This window comes from Glycine soja, chromosome 6 (genome assembly GCF_004193775.1).
Source record: "Glycine soja cultivar W05 chromosome 6, ASM419377v2, whole genome shotgun sequence".
In the NCBI taxonomy this organism is placed as follows: Eukaryota; Viridiplantae; Streptophyta; class Magnoliopsida; order Fabales; family Fabaceae; genus Glycine; species Glycine soja.
Window position 1 is genome coordinate 19,908,913 of NC_041007.1, and position 27,693 is coordinate 19,936,605.

The window sequence follows — 27,693 nt, forward strand, 5'->3', positions numbered from 1 at the left end:
TTTTCATATGCCCACTAAACATTTTTACAAAATTATTTTTAAAATTTAGTCCCTCTTCACAATTAAATACATCTAAAATAATTTCTTTCCAGAAAAACAAAATATTTTTAATTTATTTCCCATGTTTCTTTTATATAATTTAAATCAACTTTAAAATATTTTCAACATAATCAAGTCTTCATGCAAATTATCTTTATGTTATATACAAACAGCATGCTGACAGATAATATTTATGTTACTTACAGTAAAAATATACAAACAGTACCCTGACAAATATTATTTTTCACTTACAGTCTAATGATACAAACAACACCTTGACAAATAGTATTTATTTCGCTTACAGTAAAATACCGACCCGTGCATCGCACGGGCACTCCACTAGTTTAGGCTAAAACAAACAACCAAGATGAGCTTTTAACGTTTGCCTAGATGCACAGTAAAAAGAAGAGAAACTTTTAAATATTACTGGGATAGGGTAGTATGAGCATTATAGGAAAAAATGAAGACAAACACGCCGTGGACGCGAAATTCCGTCCGAGTTGATGCGTAAAACTATGCTTTAAACTTCCCATTTTTACATCATGCATTTACAAGGGTTGTGAGGGAGACATTGAAGAAATAAGGTCAAGTAAGACAAGATACAAAGTAGACCTTTCTCATTCTATTGCCCCTTCACAGAACAATATAGGGAAAACTATATAAATATAATGAGACGATGATTTAAATGAACTATGGGCAACTACAGGGAACTGATGATATCTTTTATTATTGACAAAATAGGGTTGCCAAAAGGATATTCTTCCAATGTCTGAAACAAGATTCCATCCATCCGGGCTTGAACTCCATCAGAAAATGTCAAGCCCTGTAGCAGTTCCTTCACCGTTCTGTCTGCTACAACAAGGGAACACCCTACGCCTAACAAAATCTCGGGTAGAGAAGGGTTGGCTCTAGAGATCTCCACAAGTGTAACCTGGCAAAGCTCAAGCATAAAATCACCATGTTTTGTATCTATACTTTTGGAGTACGACATTCATATAGCAAAAATAAAGGTTTCAAACCAACCTGTCTGTCTTGAGGTATATCGGCCTTCATTTTTGCTATGGCAATAGCTCGAGAAAGACCACCAATAGCATCAACTAAACCACGTGAAGCTGCATCATTACCAGTCCAAACCCTTCCCTGGGCAAACTCCTCCATCTTTTCTACCTAGTGACAGTATACTAGTTGTGAGCCTGTGACAAAGATGTACAAGAAGGATGAAAGATGAACAAAAAGCATGGGATTAGTTTGTTAAATTTAAAACATACAGTCATTGATCTGGATGAAGCTGCCTTGTCTCGAAATTGTTTATAAGCATGCTGAGTAGATTTGGCAAATAGCTCTGCTTCATCTGGTCTGTACCAAAACAAGAAAATCGAAAAAGGTTATATTTGTCCGTCTTTTCTCTTCTGATACAATAGAAAAATAACAACCATGTAAAGGCCATCAATAAAAGATTTAATGGAAAGCAAAAATTTAAATCATAAATGGAGGCAGAAATGCTGCCTCCTTAGGTTATATCTTGTAGTGCTTGGATGGTGAAAGATAGTGAGATTGTTCATTGTTCAGTGTGGACTTTCCTTGCAATAATTGGTCTCAAATATGATGGAACTTTCAGGGATGCTTTGATCCTTCTTTTCAGAGATCATAGAAAGGGAACCTTACAATTGTTGCTACTGTCAAGTGTCAACTACATACATTACTTGGCAACCCATGCCAGATATTATCTAAAGTCTATCACAGCCAACTTCTTGGCAGAGTAAACATTCCTAATAATTGGAGTGAAGAATTATAAATTCAAACCAAAATGGGGTCCAACTAATGCTTCTCATGATAGGACCCTCTCCCCAAAAAAAGGGGGATTTTTTTGGTGAATGCAAAAAAGCCAAGTGAGGCTGGCTGAACTAGCTCAAAGTTTATAGATGAGATTTTGCACTCCATGTAACATCCTATTTTTCGTAAATTAAATTAAAAAGGTTTTTCATTTAAAATAAATAGAATTTTAGAAAAAATGATGAGATTTTTGTAATTAAATAAATAAGGAGAAATAAATTTATTAAAATAATGGTTTGAAGGAAAGTAAAAAAAAAAGATAGAGATATGTTAGGTCATTTTTCAGACTGACGGTAGTCTTTGTGGTTTCTCTTCCTCTCAGTTTCGTTTTCCTTTCTCCTCCCAAAATCCTATCTTTTTTCCGCACACACTCAAACCTATATCAGTAAAATGATGATCTCGAACTTGTTAACCGTTGGATCATTGTGAAATTTGAGCACCAGGTTTGGAACTCATTTGCAAACATTCTCACCATTGGAATTTGCAAAACAATGTCAGAGCTGAGAGAAACTCCCTCTGTATTGTAGCTTTCTCTTTTTCCACAGAGACCCAAATTCTGTCCCAGTAAAACTACAATCCCGAACTTGTTAACTGTTGGATTGTTGTGAAATTTGGACATCAGGTTCGCAATTCATTTCCTCATATCTTCACCATTGGGATTTGCAAAATAATGTCTGGGGAGGGAGAAATACTCATTGCACGCAAATAGTGGAATAAAAACTTCAATCTTTTCTCTTCTCTTTAACGTTTGAAAACTTTATCAGAACAACCAGAGGAAAAGCTTGAGGAATGTTAGAGAACCGTTAGAGATGCCGCTATCGCTAGCGAAACACACATGAGCCCACTTAGAAGTAAGGGATGAGTTTATCACAATTAGGGGTTAGAATAATCATGTGTAGGGATTCTTAGAGGATTAAATTGAGGTTTATTTTAAAATGTTTATTGTATTAAAATTCTTCTGTGAAATTGTTTGAGGGGTTTTACTCCCCGTGGATTGAGAAACATTTTTGTATAATTTGTTTGTGTTTTCAATAGGATTAACGTAATAAATAGTTATATTGGGATCATGAAGTTATGATTGAAATTGTGTATAAGTGATAAATTAAATGTGATGAATTGTGAGATAACATATTGCTTTGAAATTATAATATTGTTATGGAGATTGAGTAGAAGTACGAAGTTGAACATGTGTTAATTTGCGAGATGCACGTAAACATGTAATGGTGGATTGTGACATTATGAGATGTGAAATTCTGAACATGAGATTTGGTTGTAAATAAGTGTGTTTAACACTTGATGTGACAATACCTATGTTGTGAGTTGTGAATTATACAATAACCTAACCAGTGTTTACCTTGAGAAAATTATTTATGCACAATGTTAAAGGAAAAATATAGGTTTCCTTGTTAGGAACCAATGTTAAATTGTAGCGCAATGTGTTAAACGTGTTGAAACACGAGTGTAAGGTCATGAGTATTGTATAATTCATGAGCAGTGTTCGTGTGTAAAAAGAATTATTTTAGGGGTTGGACCTGAATCAGGAAGGTGAGACCCTAACAGATTCTTCGGAGTTTAGGCCTTGGGGGTAAAGACACTCGATTTGAGTGCTCCTTTAAGCCTATGTTAATCCCATATGGTTGGAGCATTCTCACAAAACGGATTGATCCTGACTGGTCACTTTATGATTTTACTTAGTGAGAGTGATCTGACATACCCATTGTGTAGTGTGACTTGTTATGTACTCCTAAGCGCCCCAGAGTGATTTTTCATTGACATGGTACCACATTGCATATAGGCTTGAGTCTTAGTGTATCTATTGCATAATGCTTATGTATTTATTGATATTGATTGATTTAGTGATATTATATTTTGATCTTTGAGTACGTGAATGATATGAAAATGAATGAGACGTGTTGTGTTATGATGTTACATGACAAAGTGGTAGAATTAAGTGAGCTATGTTTAGGTAAGTTGTATCTCATTTACATGATATGTATATCTAGTTGTCTCGTTTCTCTCTATTAGTTAGGAATGTGATAACTCACTCCCCGTGTGTTATTTTTGTTTGGATCTTGTGATTATCTTGAACTTTGTGTTCGTGGGAGCAGATGATTAGGTGAATGGTTATGAATAACCTCATGCTAGAAGACGCGGGAACACAATGCTCAAATAGGATGTGATATTGAAATATAAGTTTCTATATTAATTGCATGAAGTCTTGGTCGGTTTTGTTTGAGCCGAGATGATTTTATTATTTATTTGGACAAATTTTATTATGATGCGAAAAAAGTGAATGTGAACCTTTTATCCTTTTGAAATAATTTTCACTACTACAAATGGTCTTTTTTAAGTCGATTCTAGACAACATTTTAAGACGGTTTTGAACCGTCTTAGAACGCAGTGTCGTAATATGGTACTACGCTTATAAAGACGGTTGTCGAACCGTCGTAGATAATTGTATTTTCTAAGATGGTTATTAAATAACCGTCGTAGAATGTTCTCTTTTTAAAGGCGGTTTTTGTAGGACACCCGTCTTAGTAAGTATTAGTTTTTACGACGGTTATGTCAACAACCGTCTTAAAATGTCATTCGCAACATGCAAAATGTAAGACGACTATTCAATAACCGTCTTAGAAAGTGTAACATTCTAAATCGGTTAAATATGAACCGTCGTAGTAAGTTTAAGAAATTAAGATATTCCAATAATCGTCTTGGAATGACTATTTTGAGTTTGGCTTTCTACAATGTGTTCTTTTATGCTTTAAAAGCTCTTGTTTTAATTACAACACACAATTTTAACAATTATAAAATCATTTAATTACATAATACTCATAGGACCATTGTACAATTTCTAAGGTTCATGGCATGTATATAATAAGTAATGGTTGAAACACTATACAACACATCAACATGTACAATAAAAATCAGAATTTTAATCTATGATTAATGCTAATATTTATAACTTATTAGAATGGAAAGAATGGGATAAAAATAAGAATTTTATAACTTTATTTATGGATTTTTTATATATCATAATTTTTTGTAGAGACTAGAGAGAATACCAATCAACACCTAATATATCAATTTAGAAGGTCACCTTAAAGTGTTCAAGTGTTCATCAGATATCACAGCATGACTCCAAGCATAATCAACCAGACCCATCCAGCCCTCAGCATTAGATGTTTCAGGGTTACCCAACTGCAAAATAATTAAAAATTAATAATAATACTTAATTTGTCCTTCATATTTTTGTAACTAGTTATTTGCATCCTACTAACTTTACATGGTTGATTGATCCGTTTGAGTCACTTTTACAAACTAATTCTAGTATTATAGGTTTGTTCTAAAAATATGTACTGGCCAGCTTAGATCTATTTTGACCTTTAAACTAACTAACTACAACAGTAGTTAAGCTAAAAAAAATAAAAGATCAAGTAAACCGAGTAAGTATACTCCTATAGTACTAATTATATTTCCTTGAACTAATTTCATGGAGCAATTAAAATAATAATGGTTTACCTCTAGTTGACTAAAACAAAATTGAATGACTCAAAATATAAAGAAAAACTGAAAAGAAAATTAGATATTCTCTCTAAAAATAACTATTTTGTTGATAAAACTCTCTCATGAGAGTAACCCTGCATTGATGGCTATTTTAGACATACCTGAGTTGGATGTTGCCGCATCACAATTATATCAGAGTAACCCTCAATTGTTCTGATTGTATCTGCAAGCAAACTATAATCAAAAATCTTTTAGGAAAAATATGAATATTAATATCCTCAAATTTAATAAGACGACTAAAAATATGAATATTAAATATTTTTATTATAAAATAAGATGACTAAAATTATAAATTTTAAAAAATAGAAAACCAAAATTATATTTAATTCTAAATTTTAAAAAACGAGATATTAGTTTAAAATATAATACCACATGCTTGCCTCAAACTGATACGTACATGTCATATATGCCTAAATATGTATTTAGAATATTAATATCCTCGAATTTAATTTGTTCAATACATTTGGAATTGGAATACATTGGTGATAACGTAAAATAATTTATACTATAAACTAATTTAAGAACATAATGTACTAATCTATTTATAAATATGTACTAATCATTTAAGAACATAATGTAAAATAATTTATATTATAAACTATTTATAAATCATATTAAATGTATTTTTAAAGTAATTATAATACAAGTTATTAATAAAATAATTTTATAATATCATTTAATTATAAATTTTAATGTATGATAAATTTATTAATCTTTGAATGAGAACTATGATTCTTTTTATACCTGGCAGAGTCATCTGAGAAAGAATCATCCTGCAAATAATTTGCCTCTGATCATTGAATGAAACTATGATAATTCCCCTTAAATAATATTACGTGGCTTTCATTGCAGCTACAAGCTCTTGGCTACAAAAGAATAATTCCAAGGGGGGCACGAGAATTAGCAATGTTTCTTGATCTCATGCATTTCTCATCTTCCACTGCAGCTAGAAGCTCTTGGCTACAAAAGAATAAGCAATTGATGAAAATTGAAAATTTCTAATGATACCCATAAATGGCTAGCTTGTAACAAGTATTTGAAAGGGAGTGAGAAAAGGTGTTGCAAGTGAACATATACCTAGCAGGATCTTTCAAAGCAAGTGATTGCCAACAGATTGGGCACTCTTTGCTTCTTTGTAACCTAAAGAATAAAAGAGTTGTGTGAGAAGTAGGCATCATAACTCACACTATTGTCCATATTTGCAAATAAAAAAAATGAAAGTCAAAATTGTAATGGTTCTTGAACTCACCAAATGCTGAAATTTGACCAAAATATCATAAGAAAATAATTTAATAAAATAAATAAATAAATGTATGAAAAATTAAAAATCAAACCAAAATAATAAATTTTTAAAATAAGAAAATCAAAATTATAAAAATAAAATAATCAAGCTCACATATTATAAAAAAATCAAAATTATAATTTAGTCTAAACTAACTAGTGTCTACTCCCTAGCTTAAGTAATTAAAGTAGATAAAATATTTTATATATATATATATATATATATATATATATATATATGTCCACTTTAGAACAAGTTATCATTGATTTCCATGTGAAAGATAATTACCTAGAATTCATATTATGGTAATGAGATTCATGTGAAACATAATTACCTAGAGGCACAAAAGTTTACCCTACCTACCTAAAAAGCAAAGCGCAAAAGTTTATGTTGATACAAAAAGATAAAATACAAAAAAGGGTATTAATAAATAGTGGATTTCTTTTTCCTTAAGAATGAATAATATTATCCAGTAAATAAAATTATAAAACTAAAAAGAGTGAAAGGCATACACAGAGCAATGCTCTTTCCTGCATTCATTCAAATAGAAAGCTCATCGGCTTCATTCGGTCAAATTGATTCACACTGCATAATAGTTAAATGCATGTCAATCGTGTAAGCATATAAACCCTGCCTATAATGTTACAATAAAGATAAGCATATGACTCTTACCTGAAATAGTAAGAACTATTCATTCAGAACATCATGTGATAAAACCAAGAATGTTAAGGTGATACAATTTAGGAACAATCAATTGAATACAGTTTGGGGGGGGGGGGGGAAGGAGCACATAAAATAAAGATTATGCAATAGAGAAAATTAAGCACAACAATTATACATCAAATATTGACCATCACAAATAATAGTTGTCATGTAGTGCAGTCTTGTATGTAAATTAGTATCAAAAGGAAAGGTGATTTCAAGTGCAGAAAAGCAAGAAAATGTAAGACATTATCGAAACCTGAAGAATAGTCAAAACCATAGCATCCTTCAACTTATGCCAGCCACCAGGAAGTTCAACTGCTAGAGCAAAATGGTCCTCTGGTCATTCAAGGAATGTTAGACTTGACAAATTTCATCCCAAAAAGTAAAAACCTGATGTGTGAACAGAAGCTATATTTTTCTATTGCATACCTCTGATTCACTTTGACATCTATAATCACCACCAGTATACACTGATTTTGGCTCCTCTAGACGTGGAACACTGGGTAGATCAGACAAGAGAGGTTCTGCAACAAATAACAATTCCTCATGTTCAACACCAGATGCTACAAGTACTATCCGAGGTGCTGTATAGTTCTCCTGATGTTTCATAAAAGTTCAAGTCTTATAAGAAAGGTAAAGAACATCTTATAAAAAATCTTCAAATTTTGAGAGACAAATGAACACGTATTAAGTAATTAAGTAATATATAAAGATTAATTTTGAAGACTTACAGTAACAAACTCCTCCAGAATTGTACCATTTAGTCTATTTAGAGTTGATTCTGAAGCTAAAAGAGGATTTGCCAAGGCACCAGAAAAACCAGCAGAATGAATTGCTTCCAAAAGCAAGTCTTGGGGATTTTTGGAAGCTTCACCAATCTCAGCCTTCACTTTCAGAAGCTGCTCGTTAACCTCTCAATCAAGGAAAACAGGGTTCCTGACACAATCAAAAAATGTGGTCATTATAATAATATTTAAATTTTAAACTTTTTGCAAACATAAGCAACAATTCATTCATACTGGTGATGTTTCAGAGGCCACTTTGAGTCCATTTGGGAGTGTAGTAATAATAGTTTTTCCGGGCACAACAAAATTAGGCAATGAAGGGGGAAGTATAACGCCAAGAAGCGGGAAATCCAGAGATGGTAAAGAACTGGATCGGTCTCCAGTGAGCCATCCAAATAAACCACCCAAACCAGAAGAGGATTGTTGTGTGGCAACGGAACTTGCAAATTTGGCACTGGCAGGTATCCTGCTGCTGCTGCATGAACGAGCCTATCCAAAATCCAAAACTATTAGACAATCAAGCTCAAAATCTAAAACGGGGATTAAAATAATTTTCTAGGCACAGTAAATTAAGTGATAACATTTGAACAAAAAAAAAATCAGCAGAAGCACAGAATCATAGAATATAAATTGTTTTAGACTTTCAGCCTGAGGTACTACACTAGCTAAAGTGGTTAACAAGAATTTTGAATCGTAATGCAGTAGTTGTTAAACACAACTCCGAGAATACAAGAAAGAGTAGCAGTGGAATATGCATCGGGACTAATCAATTGGATAAAAACCAGTGAGGCATTGGCGAGAGCAAGACCGAGGGTGTTAGGGTGTGGTAAGAGTGGACTAAGGGAAGGAAAATGAAGGTTCTAGATTTGAAGGTGGAGAGGAATAGAGGGGGAGAACGTGTGTGAGAGTGTAGAGAAACCTCTGCGGTGCCAACATTGAAGTGAGGAAAAAGGCATACTGACGCATAGAAACCTCAATATTGTTGTTGTGTGGGTTCTCTTCCTTCCTCAGATGAAGCAAAATCTCGGCTTCAAAATCGGAATTGCACGACACCGTATAAAGCACGGCCTCTCCTCGATGATCAGCTTCTTCGAGCCACCAGGTCGCAGTGGTGGTCGTGGTCGTGGTCACGACGGTGGGGACGGTAGGGGAGGAATCGAGGTCGTCGGAAAAGTAATCGGAGAAGAGGTTGTTACTGTCCATGGTGGCGGGTAGGGTTTGTGAGGGTAGGAAGCGGCGAGAGATTGCAGAGATGATGGAGAGTGGAGAGAGAAAGAGTCTCTTCAGATTTCTCCTTTTTATCTTTTCCAAAACAAAAACATAATTAGTCTCTTTAGATTTCTCCTAATCTTTATATAATTTTTTATTTTTTTATATTCAAATTACGACGGTTGTTCAATAAACCGGTGTAAAATTTAATTCGTACAACATTCTAAGGCGGTTTTCAATAACCGTCTTAGAATGTACGTCGTAAAATATATTTTTAATCATAATAATTACAAAAATACCACAGGACCACTTTCTAAATCGGTTATAAACGACCGTCGTAAAACTGCTGTCGTAAAAAGAACTTTTTTTAGTAGTGTTTATTTAAATATGTTTTAAGAACTTTTAATTAATTATAATTTTTTTCCTTTTATTATTAGTACATATATGTATGGGATTGTCCCACTCCCCAAGTGTAAGGTTTGAATTATCCCTTCGTTAGTAATCTTGCTCGGTGATCATCACTCCCAAAGGGAGATCCCTAATACCTAGAGACCATTTAAGTAAGCTTCCATGCAGAAAATTCCTGAGTGAAAATGCCTTTTGGGGTCCCAGGTATGTGACTGGTGCACTAGTTGGTAGAATTGAAGTAACCTATCCTTATTATCATTTTTTAATTCACCAAAAATAAAGGTAATGTATAAAAGCAAATAGCAAAACACTATAGCAACTAAGAACAATAGGACAACTATGCAGCCCCAGTCCATCAGTATAACTGTGTACAGACTAATTTCAAGATGTTAACTTTTTAAGATAACTTGTAATTTTTTTCTTTAAATAATTTAAGATGGAAACTACTAAGAAAGTATATGTAACATCTTCGCTTCTTAAAGATTGAGTGCCTAACTGGTGAGATATCAAATGGCACATTACAGTTTACACGGCCTAATATTCTCTCCTTATCTACTAGAATCTCTACACAAGGAAATGAAGAAATAATATTACCTGAAAGGACGTTGTTCAGCAGCAAGGAGCTCAGCATATTTTCCCCTTGATAAAATTTCTTTGTTAAAGCCAATCTTCTCATACAGTTTCCCCAGGTTAAATTTTCCTACAATAACCAATGTTATGTAAATAATATAATCGATTAACAGATTACAAAATTGAAGAATATATAGAGCACAGGCTGTTCATGATATTACAATTTATATCTTATCTCATTATTTCAGAGCTAAAATGAATAATTTGCTTTCAGCTACAATTTCCATTGGTTGAATGTAATTATCATTCAAATAATAGCACAAGCTGTTGTATTTTTCTTCATTGAACATGTTCAAAATGCTATATTTCCATATGAATAATAAGTGAAATAAATGTACTTAATCTTGCTTATAATGTGACAGGTCAATTTTGTGCATATAGAGATTTACAACATATGTTGGATGTTAACATTCTAGTGTGTTTAAAGGAAAATTTCATCTTATATAAGTTATGTTACAAAAGCACTGAACAGAGATTTTCACCTGTGACCACTCCAATTGAACAAGTTAATGTAAGACTTTCTGCAACAATAACATCAGCTCCCATTGCCATGTAGTACCCTCCACTTGCTGCCACATCAGACATTGAAGCAATGACCGGTTTTGAAGCAGCCAAAAGCCGGATTTCTCTCCACATCCTGCAGATCATGCACCAGATAATGATCAAGATTCTTGGCATCATCAACAAAATACTTAGCAAAACTGTCATCATGACAACAATTGTAGATGTATTTGAAATTGAAGTAGACCATTACATAAAGGATATGATTAACTCCTAACAAATCTAAAATTAATGTTGTTGGATAAAAAATTATTTAATCAAGCTTTTAAATATCTTCACATACAATAGCTGAAATTGGACTGCATGGAAGAGAAAGTGCTGCATAGTGTTTTTGAAAACCAATATCTTCACATATTTACTATTGTAACATTGCTTGAGATCCTTGCACTGCCTATATTTATGGAGATAAATGCAGGACTCAAGAAATTGCTGCTGTTAGCTTTTTCCTTGGCATTAAAAAGGTTGCCACTGCCAGGCATTCGTAGTCTTAAGTTTAGCATTTTTAATATCATTATATTGTTATATTTTGCTTACAGTTATTTTTTTTATTATCAGCAAACTTGTATAGTTACTAGAATCTTACGATTTACGGTTCAATTCCTACAATTCAATACGATTCAGTCACCCATCGATTCATATCATCAAATGAATCTCAAATGACTTTGTATCTTATGATACATGAATGAATTTGCGCAATTTCGTATTGTTGATATGAATCACACGATTCAACAATTTATGTTTTCCTTTTTCTTTTCCTTCACCAATTCTCATGAAATAAATTGAAAAGTCATATATGCTTAAAATTTTAAATGGTTAAATGAAACGGGATTAATGAGCACTTTTGAGGTTATCCTATTTGACTATTCTATTACTCCCTCCGAACTAAAATATAAACAAATTTTAACCAACTTCTCCCTATTTAATGATACCATCTCCAAAATACTCTTCATTTAATCAAAATTTTATTCCCAACAACTTTTTTCTTTTTTTGTCCTATGCAATTAAATGTAAAGGAGACTTTAGAAAATTAATTATTATTTTTATTTAGACTATCAAAATTAAACGATGTTAACTTATTTTCTTAATTACCGTGAATCATTTTTTTTACTTATATTTCAGTTCGGATGGAGTATTTTATTTGGCATCCACTCATTCAATACATGCCATGGTACAAATCAGATCTAGATCAATACAATCAATAATTTCAAACCAACGCAAAGAAAATCAACAATTTCTAGTTAAATAAATAAATAGAAGTTTTGAACATAAAATTAACAGGGGAAATTTTACTAGAACTTACAAATCAGAAGCAAGAGCATCACCTCCAGGACTGCCAATTCTGATGATAACAGCCTTAAATTCTTTTGACTCTGAGGGGAAAGAACACTTGTGAGTCGTGAGTGAATTAAAATAATGAATAATGACACTGTCAAAGGTTGCGATTTAGGCAAACAACATCATTGATAGGCACTAAAAATCATGATTATGCTTATGTTTATGCTCCTAAAAGTGAATAGATAAGTTGTGTTGCTGTTGCATATGCAAGTTACTAAACTGAACATAACTGTTGAAGATATACTTTTGTAACTGCATAATATTTTATTTTTCAGTTTTTAAAATAGGATTTAGTAAATAAGTTGATTTCCTATATTTTAGGAGTAAGACAGTTTTAATGAATTAGCCTAGTCAATAAGTGGTTCTTATCTTTAAAGAGCAAGTTAGTTTTAATATTTTGTTTTACTAATATCTTGTTATCTAATTAGTTTATCTTTTGCTATTTATTGTATCGCTGCCGAAAACAATTTGAATTAGAATAGAATAATTCTATTTCCTCCGCATACGTATTGTCTCTCTTCTCTCCTCTGTTTTTTATAATTTCCTCCAGAAAACCTACAATTGGTATCAGAGCCTTATTCTTACGGGACTTGTACCATGGAAGGTGAAGCAAGTTTTTCCCACATAACTCTTCCAATCTTTGATGGAGAGAATTATGATCTTTGGGAAGTGAAAATGCAATCCTACATGGAGTCTTTGGATTTGTGGGATACTGTGGAAGAGGATTCTGAAATATATCCGTTGCCTGAAAATCCCACCATGGCCCAAATTAAAAATCACAAGGAAAGAAAGATGAAGAAGGCAAAGGCGAGGTCATGTTTGTTCACTGGTGTTTCACAAATGATATTCATCAGAATCATGACTCTTAAATCACCCAAAGCAATTTGGGATTATCTGAAAGAGGAATACAGTGGAGATGATAGAATACGAAGCATGCAAGTGCTGAATTTAAGGAGAGAATTTGAGCTTCAAAGGATGGAAGAGTCAGAGACAATCAAAGAATACTCAAACAAATTGTTGGGCATTGCCAACAAGATAAAGTTGTTGGGAAGTGATTTTGCTGATTCGAGAATTGTAGAGAAAATTTTGGTAACGGTGCCGGAGAGGTATGAAGCATCTATAGCTTCATTGGAGAACACAAAGGATCTTTCGAAAATCACATTGGCAGAAGTGCTACATGCCCTACAAGCTCAAGAACAGCGAAGGTTGATGAGGCAAGATCGTGTTGTCGAAGGTGCTTTGCCCGCCAAACATCATGAAGTTGATGAAAGCAAAAAAGATTTTTTCAAGAAGAATCAACCAGCAAGCAGCGAAAACAGTGCAAACAACCAAGGTAAGGATAAAAAGAAAAATTATCCACCTTGTCAGCATTGTGGCAAAAAAGGTCATGCACCTTTCAAATGTTGGAGGAGACCAGATGCAAAATGTAACAAGTGCAACCAGATAGGGCATGAAGCGGTGATCTGCGCCAAAAAAAATCACCATGATGAGGGAGCTCAGATTGCTAATCAAGAGGAGGAGGACCAACTGGTTGTGGCCACATGCTTCTTGAGTAGTGAATCAAGTGAAAGTTGGTTGATTGATAGTGATTGTACGAACCACATGACATATGATAAGACTTTATTCAAGGATTTGAAGCCAACTAATGTCTCAAAGGTCAGAATTGGGAATGATGGCTATATTCCTGTAAAAGGAAAAGGAACTGTTGCAATTTCAACGTGTTCAGGTATCAAATTAATATCAGATGTTCTTTATGTACCTAACATTGACCAAAACTTGCTAAGCGTAGGTCAGTTGATTAAAAAGGGATTTAAAGTGTCCTTTGAACATCAACATTGCTTTATTTATGACAATTTTGGCCGGGAAGTTCTAAGGGTTAAAATGAAAGGTAAAAGCTTCTCATTTGATCCAGCAAAGGAGGAGCATACAACCTATTTCACTCAAGTCACACCCACGGAATTCAAGCACAAGAGACTTGGTCATTGTCATCTTGAAAGAATGCTAAACATGAAAAAAAGGAAATATGCAAAAGAAAATTTGAAGAAGTTTCGAATGGAGGAATGCAAATCTGTTAGCACACCAATGAATCAAAAGGAGAAGTTCAGCAAGGAAGAAGGTGTTGATAACATTGATGAAGGATGTTATGGGAGCTTGATTGGATGTCTAATGTATCTTACTACAACAAGGCCAAACATTCTATTTTCTCAAAAGAACAAAATTGGAATTTTTGTTGACAATCAAGTAGCCATTGTTGTTGCAAACAATCCCGTGTGTCATGGGAAGACTAAACATTTCAACATCAAGGTTTATTATTTGATAAAGATGCAACAAAGTGGAGAAGTGAACTTAATTTACTGCAAGTCTAAAGATCAACTGGCTGACATGTTTACAAAGTCACTACCTATCAACAAACTTGAACTCAAAGAATTGGAGTTTGCAGTTCCAAAAGCAAGGAGGAGTGTTGAAGATATACTTTTGTAACTGCATAATATTTTATTTTTCAGTTTTTAAAATAGGATTTAGTAAATAAGTTGATTTCCTATATTTTAGGAGTAAGACAGTTTTAATGAATTAGCCTAGTCAATAAGTGGTTCTTATCTTTAAAGAGCAAGTTAGTTTTAATATTTTGTTTTACTAATATCTTGTTATCTAATTAGTTTATCTTTTGCTATTTATTGTGTCGCTGTCGAAAACAATTTGAATTAGAATAGAATAATTCTATTTCCTCCGCATACGTATGGTCTCTCTTCTCTCCTCTGTTTTTTATAATTTCCTCCAGAAAACCTACAAGAACTAACCCCTCTACATCCTGGAATACATGAACAAAGGGTTCAACAAGTCATATGTTTACTTATTTCCTCTAGCTGAAGGAACTCTCTTTTTCCTCTGTCAGATATTCGAGTTCTTGCAACTTAGTTTCTATATTCCATTTGTTCTTAGTTCTTACGTTTGTCAACTTCTACTGTAGTATTGGGAAGAAAACCAAACTTCTAAAACCATCTTTTGAAGTGAAAGTTTCAAAAGAAGTGTAATCTCTAGGCTTCCTTCCTATTGATTATAGGGGACATCAGTGAATAATATTTACTCAACTAAAACTAAGTTATGTATGAAGTATTAACAACAGCTTCCATAATCAATATTTATAGCTTGATAATATTCTATTAAATAAGTGTCAATTTTAATCAGCCTCCTACATTAAACTTGTAACTTGTAAGGTCGAGTTTACCTCTGACAGTGTGAATCTTCTCAATGAACTTCTATGCAATGATCCCTGAGCTAGAGACAGATAATTGACTCTCTACACGACTAATACTCCCTGATGCTCGGATAATGGCTATAAGTTCTTTACCACCTGGTATTCCAACAGTCCATTTCCTAACTCTAGAGCATTTCCTGTATTTAATTGATGCAAGAAAATATTTTATTTGGTATATTTTATTTATCAAAAGGAGCATCCGCTAGCAACAAAAGTAGGTTAGAAAAAGGAAGCAACACTATGTCACATGAAAACTGGACTTTAAATACATGCATGTTTGGGAAAGATTAATTCTGGGAAAATAATAACTTATTTTTTTTGCTTTTATAAGCTCTCTAAAGAAACTATAAATAATTAAATGACTATTTGATAAAAGACGAAAACTTCCTGCAACTGAGGCCAGGAAGAGTGCCTCCAGAATAAAAGGAAGGAACAAAATTTCTGAACTGGTAATTTCGTGTCCTTTATTCCATACTCATTCGTGTATATATAGGCATTACAACATTAGACGCAAATGACATAGTGCTCTAACAGCACCACTCACTATTGGACACCTGGACGACTAGCTAATTCCACTATAACATAATGCATAATTCCACTATAACAGAATACACGATTTCATCAATACAAAAGATACCCTATGAAAACACACTTAAAGGACCTTGCAGATAGTTTGTCAAGTCCTGGAGTCAGGTTGTGAACAAAGAAGGTGGAAGCCAAAGATCCTTGGAGGAATAGTATGGAGAAATGAATGGGGAAAGAGGACCGTATTAGGTATCTGATCATTTAGAATGGAAGACAACATGCGGTTAAAGAGGTAGCAAGCTGTGAGGACAGCCACCCCATTTTGTTGAGTATCCGAGTACGGGCACAAGATGTCTAATGGAGAATCCCTTTTGAAGTCATCAATTTCTGAAGTTGATGAGATAAATATTCGCGAGCATTATCATTGTGAAGAGATCGGATAAGGATACCAAATTGTGTTTAAAAGATAGAAAATAACCCAAACCTGTTTTTCAATAAACATACCGACGTGCAACGTGAGTAATCATCAATAAAAGTAACAAAATATTTAAAACTAGAACGGGTAACAACATGTGATGGACCCCAAATATCTGAATGAACAAGGGCAAAAGTGGACGTGGACCGTTTATTGACTCGATTAGGAAATGAATTACGAGTGTGTTTCCCAAACTGACATGACTCACAATGCAAACTAGACAATTTTGAAAGACTTGGCACCAACTTATGAAGCTTTGGTAATCCAGGATGTCCCAACTGAGCATGAATCACCAATGGAGAGACAGAGGTGGAGCACACTTACAACGATGGAGAGAGATGGTATAGGCCATGCGAATCACATTTGACACCAATCATCCATCCCGATGTTCGGTCCCGTAGGGTAACATAAGTTTTAGTAAAGGTAATCACAAGGTCATGAGATTGAGTGAGATGGTACACATACAACAGATTAAAAGGAAAATTAGGAACATATAAAACACACTCAACGATAAGAGATGGAAGGGGATGTGTGGTGCCAATGCCTTTGGATTGCGCTTGAGTGCCATTGGTAGAGGTAATGGAAAGTAAATAAGTGGATGTGGAAATGGAAGAGAAAAGAGAACGATTACCAGATCTGTGGTCAGATGCACATAGTCAAGCACCCAAGGACCCAAGTAAGATGAAGGAGAGATGCAAGCAACAAATTTACCGGTGTGTGCGACTAAAGCAATAGCACCAGAACTTTGGTGGCTCTCAAACCACTGGAGAAAATCCTAGTAGGTGGCCAGAGTAGCACAAGACTGCTCAGTGGACTGTATAACAATGTTTTATTGTGTAATATTGTGTGTGAGACCACATGAAATACTCTTATTTATAATGAAGGAGGTTTACAAAATAAGGAAACTAAATAATGAGTAATAAGGGAAATAATCCATACTAAAATGCTGTAATTAAAACATATCAAATCATATATTTCACACTCCCCCTTAAACTGAAGCATATATATGTCATATGAACCAAGCTTGTCACAAATGAGGTAAACCCAACAAAAATGAAAAAAAGACAGTTCTAGTCGTGTGGTTGCGTTGAAGAACCTCGGCTGCAGCCAACGAAGGCCTGTAGTTGCGACAGGTGTTCACCCATGAATAAAGCACACCTTGAGACAGAAGGATGCAATTCCAATGTCACGCTTATCGGAGATGCATCACGCGTTGTCTACGTGAACTTCTCTTACAGAAAAAGGGCACTGCGAGGGGTCGTTGCGGCGGTGTGTTGAGTTGGCTATGCACGTGGATGGCGTGACGTTCTTGAAAGGTTGTTGATGCAGACCGATAAGAGGGTGACGCACTGGCTGCCAAACAAGCCCAACAGTGGGCATGGGTACAGTTCACCCGCAAAGAAAGTTGCGCATAGACATGTCTTTGTGGGGGACATTGGTGAACATCATAGCGGAAAGTGGATTTTGAAGGAGAGTAGGTAGAGGCCATGAAACACAGTGAAAAAAATCAAACGAGGGTGTTGAGAGGGGTGTTTGTTGTCAAATTGAGCCAAACAGGTGTGAACAAGGGCTAGATAGGATCGTCAAAAGTCAGAAATGGCAGTGTAGGGGTTGTTGGAGGATAGGTCTCTACACACACTGTATAACTGTTGAGCATCATTCTCCAAACTAATTGACAAGAGTTATGGGGTCTGAAAATTGGTTTGAGGGAGGGGTGAAGGGTGTACTCGATAACATTGTATAATTGGCAATTGATCTTTACCCATTCTTTACATTAGCCTCAAGTACAAAATCAGCAGAAGTCATGCGATGGGATTTGTGGTCAAGTCCACTAATCCACAACATGATGCCAAAGGCCCAAGTGGAGTAGTTTGAACCATCTAACTTCTCAATAGAGAGTGCAAAGCAACAAAAAAACCTATAAAACAAAGGAAAAAAACAATGGCTGGAACAAAAAACAAGGTTATAATGAAGGCATTATAGGATAAGGGCACAATGGAGGGGCGACCTCAGCACCGGAAGCATCGCAATGGGTTGGTCACATCCCATCACGTGCTAGTAGAAGGACACACAAAAAACAGTTTGGCGTTGAGAAGAAGGGAGTGTGCGAGTGCATGGATGCACATGTGGCAATGTTGTGACCACCGTTGAATAGATTAGCAGACGGCAAGCACAATGGTGTAATCTCCAATCAAAAGGACGGCGACAATGTAGAAGGGAAAAAGGTGATGCAATCCTATCCCCTAAGGGTATTGGATAGAAGACTCAAAGAGAATTGAGCTAGAGCTGCTAAAGAAGGCCCTAGGGTTCTCATGAACCTCAGGGTAGATTTTTGAGCCCATGGGTCAAGGTTGGGTTCACTTTTCTTTGGGCCTTATATTTTGTCCATTCTAGTAGTATAGGGTTTTAGCATTGTATTTCAGGGCATTTTGAGTAGTTTTTGTAGTAAGGACTTTTTTGTATTTTCATGTAATTTAACATGGGGTGAGCTTAGCTATTATAGGGGGGTGTGTGGCTAAGATCTAGCTTCTCATCTTAAGGAGATAAGCTTAGCTATTAGAGGGGTATGTGTAGCTAAGCTCTAGCTTCTCAAGAAAGTTTCTCAAGGAAGCTTCTCAAGGAAGTGAGCTTAGTTATTAGAGGGGTGTGTGTAACTAAGCTCTAGCTTCTCAAGGAAGCTTCTCAAATAAGCTTCTCAAGGAAGTTTCTCAAGGAAGGTTCCCAAGGAAACTACCTAGGCTATAAATAGAATCATGTGTAACACTTGTTGTAACTTTGATGAATAAGAGTCTTGTGAGACACACTTCAAAGTTCAACTTCTCTCCCTCTTTTCCTCCTTCAATTTCGTGCTCCCCCTCTCTCTCTTTCTTTTCCTCCATTGAAGCTTTCTCTCTAAGCTTCTTATCCAAGGCACTCTCTTGGTAGTGAAACTTCTTTTTCCATGACTTATTCCCTAGTGGATGACGCCTCCTCTCACCTCTTCTCCTTTATCTTCCACTGCATCTCCATGGTGGAAAATCACCATTGAAAGACCTCATTGAAGCTGAAAGATCCAGCCTCCATAGAAGTTTCTCAAACAAGCTTTCATCAAAAGGTCGTTTGACTAAGATCAGTGAGAAAAAAGGTGAACTAAAGACTACATGGTTCGCAAAATTTTTTTTTTTATCACCGGGGCAGTGGGTCTATTAGGCTCTAGATACCATATTGAAATGAAAGGACGAAACATATTGTGACTGTAAATCGTATGTCTGAATACAACATGGATGAGAGATTATATAAGCTTATTGCAATAATTACCAATAAATGTAGGATATTTGGTTTCCTATTAATTAGATATTATGTGTCTATAATCCACATTTATTAGAGAATAATCCTACCAATTCTCAACAAAAACTATACACGTGTATTGGATGTGCTAGTAAACAACAAGAAAATTGTTACATTTGACATAGTACATTATAGAATAAAATCTTGCATGAAAAATCCAAAATAGAAGTAGCCAGTGAACTAAGCATCAATGTTATATTACATATTAGAACACCATACAGTTTGAACAACATAATTTGAAAAATGGTATAATGAATACCATTGGCACCATGCCAAAAATATATTTACTGAACCAAGAAAGTCAAATACATAGACACCAATTTATCATCAATTAGTAACTTAACGTCTAGCAACATTCCCTTTGAAGCAATGACGCGCAGGGAAACCTAGGATTCTAGAATAATCCTCAAATCAGGGTGAAAAAAGAAAGAAATAGCCATTGATATGAACGATTCTTTTAATGGGAAATTTGATTTGAACTTATTTGATCATAGAAAATATTACAGCCCTTGAATAGTCTAAATTCCTAATGTTGAAAGCAAAGTGATGATTGGGAATGAAACTTGTAAGAGGCAGAAGGAATTCTTTATGAAACCATGGAATGGAATACGAAATTAAACCATGGAATGGAATACGAAATTCCGTAGTATGATAATTTTGAAGCTAACATCTAGCCAGTTCAAATAAATAGCATAAACCATGGAAGATTCTCAAAAGCATATAGAAATTGCTACCTGTAATCCACCATAGGCAGATCTTTATCTGATTTCACTCCAAGTCTCTCCTTCAACATGGCAGTAATCTGCAAAACATTTAATGTTTCTTATCCTTTTAACTGTCTTTGCTTGAGATGTATTCACATCCTTCAAAACATTTATTGACCAGTGTTAATTATCAATATATATGAATACGACCAACTGCGAATACAGTATAATCCACAATTCTTAAATGAAGAAGCAATAAAACCAAGTTTTAGAGAAAAGAGCAAAAACTCTATATTCAGGATTTTTTTCCACTAAAAAATATACACCACTAATCATTAGATGAGATTCCATCTAAAAACTATTCTATTGATAATTATAAAGATGACAAATTACATGAACAAATGGTCTTTCATATAACCTGATAGTTGGTCCAGTTGAAATAGATTGTAATCCTAGGTGAACTTTACCATAACGTTAAATTACAAGTTCGTATCCATAAGTCTGCCACTACGAGGGTGGTTTTAATTAAACACCACCCGTAGCATAGGGTTAGACTCACACCTATGCCTATGAGTGTAGCAATCAAAGATCAAATTGGTTGTTCATATAACAGCACTAGGGAATAACTATGTACCTCATCATCATAGTTTATATTTGATATGAGTCCCTCTTCTTTCAGCTTGTCTACTTGATAAACACCTTCATTTATGAAGTTCTCAATATCTTCTCTTGTTTTTCCTGTATTAAACATGCAGAAGCTCAGAAGTTAATATAATGGTTCAAGATTCAATTAAAATACCAAATGCCAATGTACCTTTGGCAGAAGAGACTTTATCCAACCAATTTGTATAGATATTATCAAGTAATGTGGTCAGCATCTCACAATTTTCTTCAGACATGGTTCTTCGAGCTAGCTGATCTCCTGCACTTTTGTATTTTCCAATCCTTTCCACTTGTGGTTCAATTCCTATGTTTTCTAAAATACCTGAAAACAATTAATAAAATGATGTCAAACACAAAAATTTTTAGGCTTATTTATAGCCATCATAGAATTTAAATATTTAAACTGCAGCATGTTCCAGAACCAAAAAAAGTTTAGAGACATTGAGCATTATAATAGTACGTGGGAAATTAACATAGCATGATTTTCATACTTCTATAAATGTAATAGAAACTTAGAAAGGCATATCAGTACCACTGTACCATACTTTAATTCAGGTTACATCATAGACATATTGTACCAAATTCTGTACAAACTTCATAGAAAAGGAAATATACCTAGTAAGTCCCTTTCTAGGATCTAGGCGCATAATACATACAAAAATGGTTTTCTAAGGGAACTGCTAATTTGAGACCTTTTAGGAGGTCTGAATCTCCCCCACCTCCTACTATGCCCATCTCTCACTTGCCCAAAAAGTAAATATCCAATTGGCCCTCCAAAGATATATCCAAATTGATCTCCTTTTATCAGGCACACATTAAATAGCATCAAAATTTTCCTTTAAAGGATCAATTAGATGCCACTGAAATGACCAATTTGATGGCAAAGATATTACAAAAGGAAGAAATTAGTGACATTAATCAGGATTGAAGAACCAATATGATGTCACTAATAAATGCAGCACCAGTATTACGTTTCATGATCTTTGAAGGACAAAATTGGAGTTTTGTGCAGTTATAGACATGTAGGACATGCTGTAAGGAAACAAAAAAAAATCAAGGACAATCACTATAAGTCAAATTTGTAAAAATGCAAGGAAAAGAAAATTAGAATAATCTATACCTCTGAGGAATGAGGCTTGAACAGTCAATCCAAATAAAGAAAAGTAGGCACTGGGTGGGGCGTATATCTCTTCACATGCAGATGCAAGGTAATACTCTTTTTCTTGACATAAAGGGACATAAGCCAAAACAAATTTTCCTACAAGCATAATAAACTATCAAAGAATGTCATTCATAAGCAGGAAAAAACATTAATATGGGCCAAAATGTCAATGGAGAAGAAGAGGTACATTAATATATCATTATTCATTAATCACCATATTGCTTTAAAATATAAGCCTCAGTTAAATCATAACCTTAGAAAATTGACATACTTCATGGCTTGTACAAGAAAAGAAGATACATTGAATTCTGCTATAGAAGCCTTCTACTTAAGGCCATTGCAACAAAGATAGAAATCTAAATTAATATCTCTGTTGAATATTCTCTACAGGGTTTAAGAGAACTAATTTGAAAAGCACTAAAACTTCATGGTATGTGCACTGACAGTGACTTGGCTTTTTAAAGGGGTGTGTGTGGCAATAAAAGCCATCAGTAATTACATTCACATGTCACTTGGCTATGTAGGTAACTGAATTTCTTGGTAAATTCTTCACCAGTTCATTCAACTTGATATAAGTTTCTATAAACAGCATTCAGTATGAAAAAATGTTTGTATATTGCATGTTTCCACATTCCTGAATCCTGAATCCTGATTCCTCTTTTTCTTATAAATGTGAAAGAAAAGGAAAACAGAAGCAAAAACTAAACACCACCACGGATGCTCAAAATCCCGATTCCTCTTTATTCCATACAAAAGTTGCAAGACAAGTCCAGAGCATTACCTGATTTTTTGAAATCCAGTATATGCCTTCGAATTTCTTCTACTTTACCCCACCCGCAATTTAAACTATCAATATGAAGATAGATCCCAGAAATACGAGGATCATATGCTGCTTTCAAAAAATTCTCACAAATTTGAGGCAGAGAAAGTCCTGGAGAGAACCTACTCTTCACTTGATCAGATACCTGAACATGTGAAACAACACAACATTTGAATTCAAATATGTCAAACATATATGTGCTTTTTAGAAAATGTGTGCATATATTTGCTATGGTTAGAACTAATTTAGTTTTTTGCATAACTAATTAAAAACTATTACCTTACTTTTATTTATAAAAATAATGAAAGAAATAATAACACTAGTACACTACAAATTATTATTCTCATCCATTCTTGTACAAATATTTATGCAATCAAATGAAAAATAGTGTTTTTATAACACTAACTCAAAATACTAACACATTCTTTGTTAGATATGTGCTAACACATTTTCTAACACACTATCTATTGATTAAAGTTTATTATAAATTATAATTATAATATCATTAATGAAGCTCATTAAATAAGAAAGGCAGCCCACCAAATTTTGTGATCTCTAATAAATTTCAACCAATAAAGAGTGTGTTCTAGAGAGTGCGTTGCATAATATTTTGCTGGCATTTGTCTCTGTTATTCCCTAAAGTTTACTACTAGTCTACGACTCTATAATTTCAATGAATCTTATTCCTAACTTTGTGTGTCTCAATATAATTTAGTTCTAAATATAAAAATAAATAAATTAGAAAAATTCGTCATAAAAGTGTGTTATTAATATTCTCTTCTATAATTATCTGCTTAAATAAAATTAAAAATTCTAAGATAGGGTCTAGTATCAGATAGGTCGCATGTTCAAATCCTCACTCCTCTCATTGAGCTCAGAGATTTTTCTTGCCTTGTACAAAGGCACAATCCCCCTAAAAAATTATGTATATATAAAAAATCAAATAAACCACCATTTGGTCCTTGAAGTATCACCTCTTTCCTAAATAGTCTTTAAACTAATGAAATTATATATTAGTTCCCCAAAGTATTAGAAATCATGCGGCATAGTCTTTTATGTATTGAAAAATTCCTTATATTAGTCCTCAATGTTAGTAAAATAGATCGACCAGGAACTAAATTGATAGATATGCAATACTTAAGGAACCACTTATATAAGTTCATTAGTTTAAGGGCTATTTAAGAGAGAACTTATATACTTAAAAGACTAAATTGATGGTTTACTCAAAAAAAAAAAAAAGAAGAAGAAGAAGCAAAATCCGAAGTTATTTTCTTCCCGTGGGATGAAAAAGGAGGGTGAGAAAGAACAAAGAAGAGAGAAGGTAACTTGGCCACGAAGCTTCATAGTGAGGACACTGCCCTTGCGAACACGCTCCCAAGGGAACGCGATGAGCATCTTGAGCTTGACGAGGAAGCTTCTCCATCCGGTAATTGGTTCGAAGTCGAATTCACCGCTCGGATAATCCTCATCCTCGATCACACTACCACTCGGATCATCAACGCCGTCTTCATTTTCCTTTACTTGTTCTTCGGTTTTGGCGTCGGAGGGAGAATCGGAACCGAAAGCGAGAAGGGAAAGGTCTCTTCTACTGTGGAAGGGAGTGAAAGTGGGAGAGTGGCGGCGGGGACGAGAGAGAAGGGAGAATCGGCATTGGAATTGAAGGGCAGAAGCGGAAGATGAAGTGTTGGAGGGGTGAATGGAGGAGGGGGTGAGGGTAGAAACAACAGCTTCGACATTTTCTCAGTGAGGATGAATGAGTGTGGAAGGAAAGGGATGGAACGGGAATTAGGAAGTGAAGGAAGCTGATGACACGACGAAGTCCACCTTCCTCCACGTCGTCATTTACTGTCAGCCTGCCATTTCACTTGTTATATCATCTAGCTCATCCGGAACCGGGATGCTTTAAGTGGCGTTTGTTAGGGAACAAATTTTTAGTTAAATACTATTTTTTTGTCGTGTCGACGCCCGGACTCATACTCCTATTTCAATATTACCAACACATGTGTTCAATAACGATGTTTATTTGTATGATAATAATGTTGACCTATGTTTAGAAAAAAACAACAAAAAGTAAGAATACAAACAAATCTAATGTTATCATACATTGTTGGATGATGTTGTTGTAGCAATGAAAGAGAGGCTGCACAATAAAGAAAGATAAATGAGTTGATTAGATTTTTGGATATAATTATTGATCATTTAATAATCAGAAGTATGACGATAATACTATATCCAACAATATTCACCTGATAAGTAGACATTTAAAATCAATTTACTTTAGTGGAGGTGATATAATAAGAAACATTCAATAGTTGCCTTGGTCATCTGATGCTGCAATGCAACATAAAGAAATAAATGTAATATATATTGAAATTTTGTAAATTAAATATTGACTTGTTGGAAATGATATCTAAGGAAAATGTATTAGGTTGAGAATGTAGGACTTATAAGTATAACAATTTGGTAAGCATACCTGTTTATAAGTTTGCAAATACTTCTTTGTATACCACATTAATGGTAGTATTTTTTGCAATGCCTTGTTATCATGAATAAGAATACGTAGTCCTTTTTTACTTTGCACTCATGAAAATGCAACATATAGTTGCCATGACAAAATACTGGGTTTGGCAAATACAATCCAACATGTGCCAAGGACTGTCCTTGAGACTTGTTTATAGTTATTGCAAATGAAACGATGAATGGAAACTGTCTTTTGATTAATTTGAATGGCCATGGAGAATCGGAAGGAGACATATTCATTCTTGGTATGTGTGTCCTATGACCTACATTGGGTCCAGTTATTACCTCTGCTTCAACTACATTGGTTCCAAGTTAGGTGACAATTAGCCGAGTTCCATTGCATAAACCACTTGCTTGGTCCAAATTTCGGAGTAGTATGATGGGAATACCAATCTTGATTCTTAGCTTGTGATTAGGTATCCCTGATGTTTTCAAGGTGTTAAGAAACTCAGGTGTTAGTACTCCAAAAGCAGGATTGAGTAGTTCATCAGATTTGTCAATACTATCAGCACTACTATACTTTTCTCGTCACCGGGAATCAAAGACAGGACATAGTCATTTATTTTGTCAACAACATCTTTTGTAGAGGCTAGGATAGCTCTCTTTTGCAAGAAATTTGCGTTGTTGTAGTTTTGTAATAAATCTGGATATGTTGCATCAACAATTGCTTGGATAGGATCCTCAAAATCCATTATAAGAAACTCACCTGGGATGGTGATTTCGCAATGTCCATCGTTAGGTTGCCCAAGTTTGCCATCACCTATGTCTAGTAACCAATCAGAAAAATTGTTTGAGTTCATCAGTGCTGCTATGGTTAGAAGGATTGGATTGCAAGCGCATATTTTTTGTCAATTTTAGAATTTGACAATGATCCCAAATGTATGATGCATTTAGAGATGCATGGACAATATCAGAGCGATTACCTCTTGGAACAACAAGTAGTATTTTTCGAAAATCACCACAAAAAACAATAACCTTTCCCCCAAAAAGTTTGTTGTTGTGCATGATATCTTTTAAGCTTTTGTCAAGTGCCTCAAAACTAAATTTGTGACACATTGGAGCTTCGTCCCAAATTATTAATTTTGTCCTCTGCAACAATTCAGCAAAGTCACTCCCCTGATGAATATTGCATGTTGAATTTTGTGTTGTAGGCACATGTATGACAAACTTAGAATGTGTTGTTCTACCTTCGGGCAATAATAATGAAGCAATCCCACTGGAAGCAACAGTTAAAACAATGCCTCCATTGGACCACACAACAGATGATAAATTTTTCCACATAAATGTCTTGCCGGTCCCACCATATCCATAGAGAAAATAAACTCTCCCTAATTGACTTGCAACAACACTCATAATATTATCAAAAATAGAAGTCTGCTCATATGAAATTAGTAATGTATAAATCATAATTAATAGTAAGGATTGCTGGGAATGAATATTTTGTAAGTTAAAACTCAAATAGGGTGTACGTACCTGTCATTGAGTGATAGCATCTGTTAAATTCGGCAGCCAAAACTTCCTTGTTATAAGCCATTTCATTGTAGATGAGCTTATTTTGGTGTGGGTTGGCAGCATAGCCTATTGGGTATGGCATTGAAGGAAAATCTCGTAGACTTTTCCTATTGGCTTGTAGCATGTTTTCAATTTGAGTCAAACAAAGATGCATTGTTTCTTTGTCAGTGAGTTGAATGCCTATGAATAGTCAAATAATGACATTGTTAGCAAGTACATTGTTTCCTATGAATGGTATATAGTTATTTAGGATTTATGAAATTACCTTGACTTCTATGATTAAATACAATATCATCTGCCATCCACCGCCAAGTTTGTTCCCACACATATTCTGGTCTCTCCATTGTATTCATAAATAGCAGGTTGACAAATAACTTT

At 34.4% G+C, this 27,693-nt stretch overlaps 1 pseudogene; it reads right to left on the bottom strand.

Moving 5' to 3' along the window:
• Positions 1 to 243: 243 nt before the first annotated feature.
• Positions 244 to 27,659, bottom strand: LOC114415957 (annotated as a pseudogene).
• Between the last annotated feature and the right edge of the window lie 34 nt (positions 27,660 to 27,693).